Source organism: Triticum aestivum, chromosome 2A, assembly GCF_018294505.1.
Source record: "Triticum aestivum cultivar Chinese Spring chromosome 2A, IWGSC CS RefSeq v2.1, whole genome shotgun sequence".
Lineage (NCBI taxonomy): Eukaryota > Viridiplantae > Streptophyta > Magnoliopsida > Poales > Poaceae > Triticum > Triticum aestivum.
The window spans coordinates 552,946,503-552,952,811 of record NC_057797.1 but is presented as its reverse complement, the minus strand read 5'-3'; the positions used below and the strand labels follow the sequence as shown (position 1 = coordinate 552,952,811).

Below are 6,309 nucleotides of genomic sequence, written 5' to 3'. Positions count from 1 at the left end.
TGCAAATGCGCAAAATATTGGGCCATTTGAAAAAATTATAAACGGGTAATATGTTGAATGTTTATCCAGTATAAGAGGGTACAAAATATAAGAAAACAGAAGGAAAACACAAAATTGCACTAGTTGAATTATGATTGGTGCAATCTGTTGTGGCATGGATCAGTGACATGGCAAACATCCATCCATCGATCCATTCATGCAACCCACCGCAGTAAACATCCGTCCATCGATCCATTCACCCAGTCTTTCTCCCTCTTGCGCGAACCCTAGAGTTCCTACGCACCCACAGCCGCGACCTCCAACCATCTCCCTCCCTCAGATCTCGATCCGCCGCCGCCCCAATCGTCGATGACCCTCACCGTAGACAAGAGCGAGCCCATGCCCAGATTCACGAGTGGAGCCCGGCGAAGCTGCCCGCAAACTGCTCCTCTTCCCCACCCCCGATTCCTCTCCAATCTTCGCCGCCGCCGCCGATCCCCACCCCCACCGCCGACCTCGTCTCCCCGTCCTCGGCCCCATCCCCACCTCCGGCCGACCTCCCTCCTCATCTCGTCCATCCACCCATGGAAACCTCCTTTTCCACGGATCCACACACCCACCCACGCCCACCCATGGATGGATGGATGGATGGGGCGCACCAGTTCCGGCGACGGCGACGCCGGATCCACACCCACCTACACAATGGAGGCCGGCCGCATCGGGATCCATCGCCTGCTCTCGGTCTGGTGCGGCACAGCAGACCACACTGGAGATTGCTACTGCGGTGGCCATCGACGACGGCGCATCTCTGGCGGGACCTAGATGCCCAAGGTATGTACGAAGTCCTTGCCAAGTCTTCCATCTCCTCTCATGTACGGCGGGACCTAGACTGATTACATTCATCTCAGGCATGCATCCGTGGTTGGTGACCTTGCATGCGGCCCTTGCCGGAGGCTGGTTGGCTGGATGGACGGGCATCCGGGATGCTGGTGTTTGCAGCCTTATATCTCAGGTGTGGTTTCTTCCTGCCGTCGTCCCATACTCGTCCCTTGTTGTTCTAAATTTTCTTGAGGCTTGTGTTTGACATCTCTCGTCGGTGCTGTTTCCATCGCAGGGAAGACGCCTGCTAAAATGTGTGCATGCCAAGATTCCTACAGTTCCAGACTGATTAGTGAGATTACAGTTATAAGGGTGGATCGATTAGCATACTCTGCCTACTGAATGCCAGTCTGAGAGGTAGCATCTGCTATCGTCAGGTTATATAAGGTGCATCCACATAAACTGATTTCTCACTCAGCTACGTATAATCTGTGTGGAGAAGACTGACAATAGACTGATAGGTTAATATGAACATCAAATAACTTAAACAAGGACATTGTTTGTGTTAACCCACCACTCTTTTATTGAATTTTCCCTACTGGACCTTACAAGCAGCAGCCTTCACAACTCTTTCATTTCATACCCAATAACTGGGAAAGAGTGTGGCATCAGCAACAGAGCTTTTCTTGTACCAAATGCATGCACATCACATGGCTGCTCAAGTCCTTCCTTCCTTCTGTCTTTGTATAAAAATCTTCTTCAGTTTTGTACATGGTCCCTGGTTCCTTTGATGACATTAGTCAAAATACACTGATGGTTAATTATATATATATATATATATATATATATATATATCCACATAGCAAGTATACGGTATTATCCTATACATTTCACATGATGGAAGAGACATTACTTACATCCGTACCAGGGGCGAATCTACTGGGGTGCTTTAACAGGCTCGAGCCCCCCCTCCAGAGATGCAATTTATTTTTTTCTACTAGTATTTGGCCCAGCCCAGGCAATCAGCGGCAGCCCATTAAGCGCACACAATCAAAATCCTGTCTATACTCGTTCCAATCAAAATCCAATCTGCTTGAGCCTGCCCTCTGTTTTTTCCCAAGATTCACCACTGATTCGTACTGAAGTGTTAAAGTATGCATGTTTTGCTTAGTTGAAAATTTTGAGATATCGTACTGAAAGAGCATGCGAATGATGTTCACTCTGTTATGCTTCTAAAGCATCTGAATGGTGTTCATTGCTGTTTAAATGATGTTCATCTGCTATGGTTTGCTTCAGCTCGTGTGGATGGGAGGTGGATGCCAGCACGGATCCGGCGTCTCCGACCTCGGCATCCACAAGGAGGAGCGGCGACAATTACATACCCAACCATGGGGCAGCCTCCCTCTACCTCTCTCACATTCCCTGATTTTGCTGCTGCTCTAAATTCATTTTCACTTGATTGAATCTAGTGCTACTGCTCTAAATTCACTTGCATGTTTGACTAAATCATAAAAGAATGAATAGGTGTTGGCTTTAGAGTGCTAGTTTGTATACTCTAGCAGGCGAAGCACGTCCGTGCAAGCTAACTTCAACAAAGCAGACTAGTAGCTTAATTGATTCTTTGTTAGCTAGTAGTACTTGGACGTGCAGTCTCACGTATACGTACGAGCTTAGTAGAGCTAGCGACTGATCGATCTGACTTCTTGCGGCAGACCGTAGCGACTTCGTAACTCAGGGAACTGAAAAACGATGGAGATTTTGTGGATAGCCACAGGGGCGTGTCACTCCTAGCTTTCTTTGTATTGCTTTGATCGACTTAGAAAGATTACAATGGCTGGGTGCACTTATGATGCACTTAGTGTGCCACCACCAGATGACTGACTGAATGTGTATTTGTACTAGCGCGTGCCGACGAAGCAGGAACACACCCAATGCCCTGGCAGGAACACCGAGTTGTGGAAAGTAGCGGCTCGCAATCGTGGTCAGGGACCGACCGTCCGAGAGTAGACCGTGGAGACGTGGAGTTAAGTCCAGGCAGTTCCTTGTAATATTTTGGATCTCATTTTAGTTATGATGAATTGATATATAATGATGTTTGATCTGCTTCTGCTTGATTCCTTACTTGTTGTAGGACATTGCAGTCACGTAGATTTTGCTGGTTGTGGCATTGCTTGAAATTGGATTATTGGATAGCTGGAGCTGCGTAGGATTTCTTCTAATTTACTCCAGGAGACCAAGACCAAGCTTCATGAATTCAGGTGCTCTCTCTCATTTTCTTGAAACAATGTTGCCAAAAAGGCATTTATCTGGTTGTGACAAAATAAAAGAAAGAAGAAACTTGTAGATAAAATCATTGGAGCTTGTATATCCAAATCCTATAATTATATACTCTCTCTGCTCCCAGGGCGCCGCCCAGGTGGTCATGTGGGATCCTCTCGAACAGCCCGTGCTCGCTGTCGACTTCGATGGCAGGGTCACCCGCTCCATCGGCTCCCTCTCCGGCGGGATGTACTAGTCAGATTTCATCCCCTACGTCAACTCATACACAGAGATCTACATGTACTACTCGGATTAATCTCTGTTCTGCTGTACAATTACACTCGCAAGCTGTCTTACCGTATTATTGGATCTGTTGATCACTGCCTACATGTTAGATCGGTTTGATTTTGAAATGCAGCGAGACTTTGATGTTTCTGAATTCTGATGTGAAAGCATGTCTACGTCAGCTGAACTTTGCATGACTGTTCCTGTAGATCGATGGTGATATCAGCATGCATCCTAATTGTCAATCTCGAGTTTGCACTTCTATATGTTTTTTATGTGAAACACTTATGCATGACTAATTTTTAAGTTGATACAATTTCTTTGGTAGACAAGCATGGAAATATGTATTAACTTTCCTGAAAATTGAGCTTTTCTTAACTAATCAAGAACTCCCCTCATTATGTAAAACACCTATGCATATGACTAATTCTGCACGGCAATTCTGTTCAATTCTAATTTCTTTGGTAGTCAATTCTGTTCAATTGTGAAACACCTATGATATGACTGTGAAAGCATGTCTACGTCAGCTGAACTTTGCATGACTGTTCCTGTAGATCGATGGTGATATCAGCATGCATCCTAATTGTCAATCTCGAGTTTGCACTTCTATATGTTTTTTATGTGAAACACTTATGCATGACTAATTTTTAAGTTGATACAATTTCTTTGGTAGACAAGCATGGAAATATGTATTAACTTTCCTGAAAATTGAGCTTTTCTTAACTAATCAAGAACTCCCCTCATTATGTAAAACACCTATGCATATGACTAATTCTGCACGGCAATTCTGTTCAATTCTAATTTCTTTGGTAGTCAATTCTGTTCAATTGTGAAACACCTATGATATGACTGTGAAAGCATGTCTACATCAGTACAATTTTGCATGCATATTTTATTGACTAGATATATGCGTGTTGACTGTTCGTCTGTTCCTATGTACTGCATATTGTGTAATGGAGTTTGCTTGTATGGTGTTTGTGAAAATGTTTGTATGAAAATAATCTGACATTGGTGACAGCGTACATGGCCATTAGAAATGCGGAAGCGTACAGCGGCTGCGGCCACCCATGCCCTGCTTCTCCTGGTCTCTGTGTACCATGCCTGCATACTCTGTTTGTGATTTGTTCTAGCAAGTCTCTGTTCATGGGAAATAAGCTCTCTAGGATTCATTGGACCAACAACTACTTGTTCTAGCATGTTTATTTCAAGCAATTTGTCATTCATGCTGTTTGATGAACCGGTACCCATGTCGGGAGACTAGTAGAACTTGCAAACTTCAGTTTTCTCACCAGTAGTCACTTATCCTGCTGTTCATGTCCATACAACATTTGTATTAGTTCTATGTTACATCTGCTGCAAACAATTTATTAATGTGGGATGTGGCTCTATGTCAAGTTCTCTTTCTCTTCTAAAGAAATCCCCTCTACCTCTGGTGTGCAGCAAGTTGATTGTTTTGTATCTGTATTATTGTTCAGATTGGCCAAGTGTTCGTCGATCTGCAAGCCTGTTTAAGAGCTGGATTGGCCGGTCCAATTCAACACGGAGCTGTGTGTATGTTGAAACTTTTCGTCCATCAAGCGTCGCCTCGCCGCCTCCGACCGCCCCGACGACGCCCTTGCCTTCGCCAACCTCCACTCCTCCATGAGGTACGCATGCATTTCTATTGCTATTGCTCGCACTTTGTTCCTGATGTATTCCTTTGACTAATGAACCTAGCAGCATCAAAGTCTAGAATATCCCCACCAAAATGCATTGGCTTGTTGAACCCTTGTGCTGGTTAGAAATGCAGAATTGTGATATTGTGCTGGGAGCAATCTTGCTACAGTCATCAGTTAGATTTCAGCTTTGCATCTTTTCAGGTTTAACTGTTGGTTTACATTGAAACTGTTAAGCAAGTATCAAATTGAGTATATAGTGTGCAATTTGTGTTTAGTAATCTAGTAGCTCATAAGCATCAGACCATATGTTTTCTTATAAGCAAACTATATTGATGGTTGCAAGATAAGTTAAAATATACTAGTGCTACCTTGATTTTTATACTACTTGCCATTTATTTTCTTCGCTTGATGTTTTATGTGCTTCTGATGCGTGATCCTTCTAATGCTAGGTGATTTGTTTCTTGCAATTTGGAAGAGGAAGATGATGAAGCGTGGTTGTTATCTATCAATATGCCTTGTGTTCTGGTTGTACTTCATAGCTAGTTACATTGTATTCTGTACTGGTCTGGTTGTATGAACACTATGTAAAGATTGTAATAGGCTAATTTTGGCTATCATTTCAAGCATATAGTTTTGTTTCACTTGAAATATTTGTCATCTGTGTACTGTGAAAATGTGAGAAATAAAAAGCTGATGAGTTGGACCTACTTATTGGTAGAGGCTAAGGCTCAAAACGTAAAATAGCCTGCAAAAAGGCTGAGGCCCAAAAAAGAAGTCGACTGTAAAAAGGCTAAGGCCCAAAACAAATGGACCATAAAAGTTCTATGTCTTAGAAACCAAAAATGCCAAATTGTTGGGCTTGGCCCATGTAGCTGATCAAAATTGATATGAAAATAAATAATAAATTGGCTGAATCGTTGGGCTCGGCCCATGTAAAACACCTAATCAGATCGGGCTGAATCTTGTCAGTGACCTTTTCAATTGGTCGCAATTTTGACATCTCAGATTGCCACGCCAGATCCGACGTGGCCCGGGGAGACAGCCAGCGACCAAAACAAAAGGTCATGGGTTCAACGACCTTCTGTTTTGGTTGTAGACGTCTACGACCTCACAGAGAAGGTCCTTAATTTCAGTTTACGACTACCAGCTTTTGACCTTCTGTTTTTGGTCACAAAAAGGTCACAAATGAAAAACAGTGACCTTTCAGTGACCAATAGTCAAGGTCACAAGTTGACATATTTTTTGTAGTGGAAGAAGTAGGTCGGTTGAGCCATGAGGGGCCCACGAGGAGGGAGGACGCGCGTAGGGG

The 6,309-nt window shown here is 43.7% G+C and overlaps 1 long non-coding RNA gene across 5 annotated transcripts; it reads left to right on the top strand.

Moving 5' to 3' along the window:
• Window positions 1-218: 218 nt before the first annotated feature.
• LOC123189385 (uncharacterized) lies at window positions 219-5,707 on the top strand. Of its 5 annotated transcripts, none has more exons than XR_006495734.1 (8): window positions 219-810; window positions 888-991; window positions 1,094-1,245; window positions 2,095-2,821; window positions 2,940-3,056; window positions 3,203-3,357; window positions 4,818-4,988; window positions 5,450-5,707. It is a non-coding gene; the product is annotated as an uncharacterized lncRNA (long non-coding RNA). The 5 variants fall into 5 exon arrangements; XR_006495733.1 differs by having other exon boundaries at window positions 2,095-2,842; XR_006495731.1 differs by having other exon boundaries at window positions 2,095-2,842; window positions 2,930-3,056.
• Window positions 5,708-6,309: the final 602 nt, after the last annotated feature.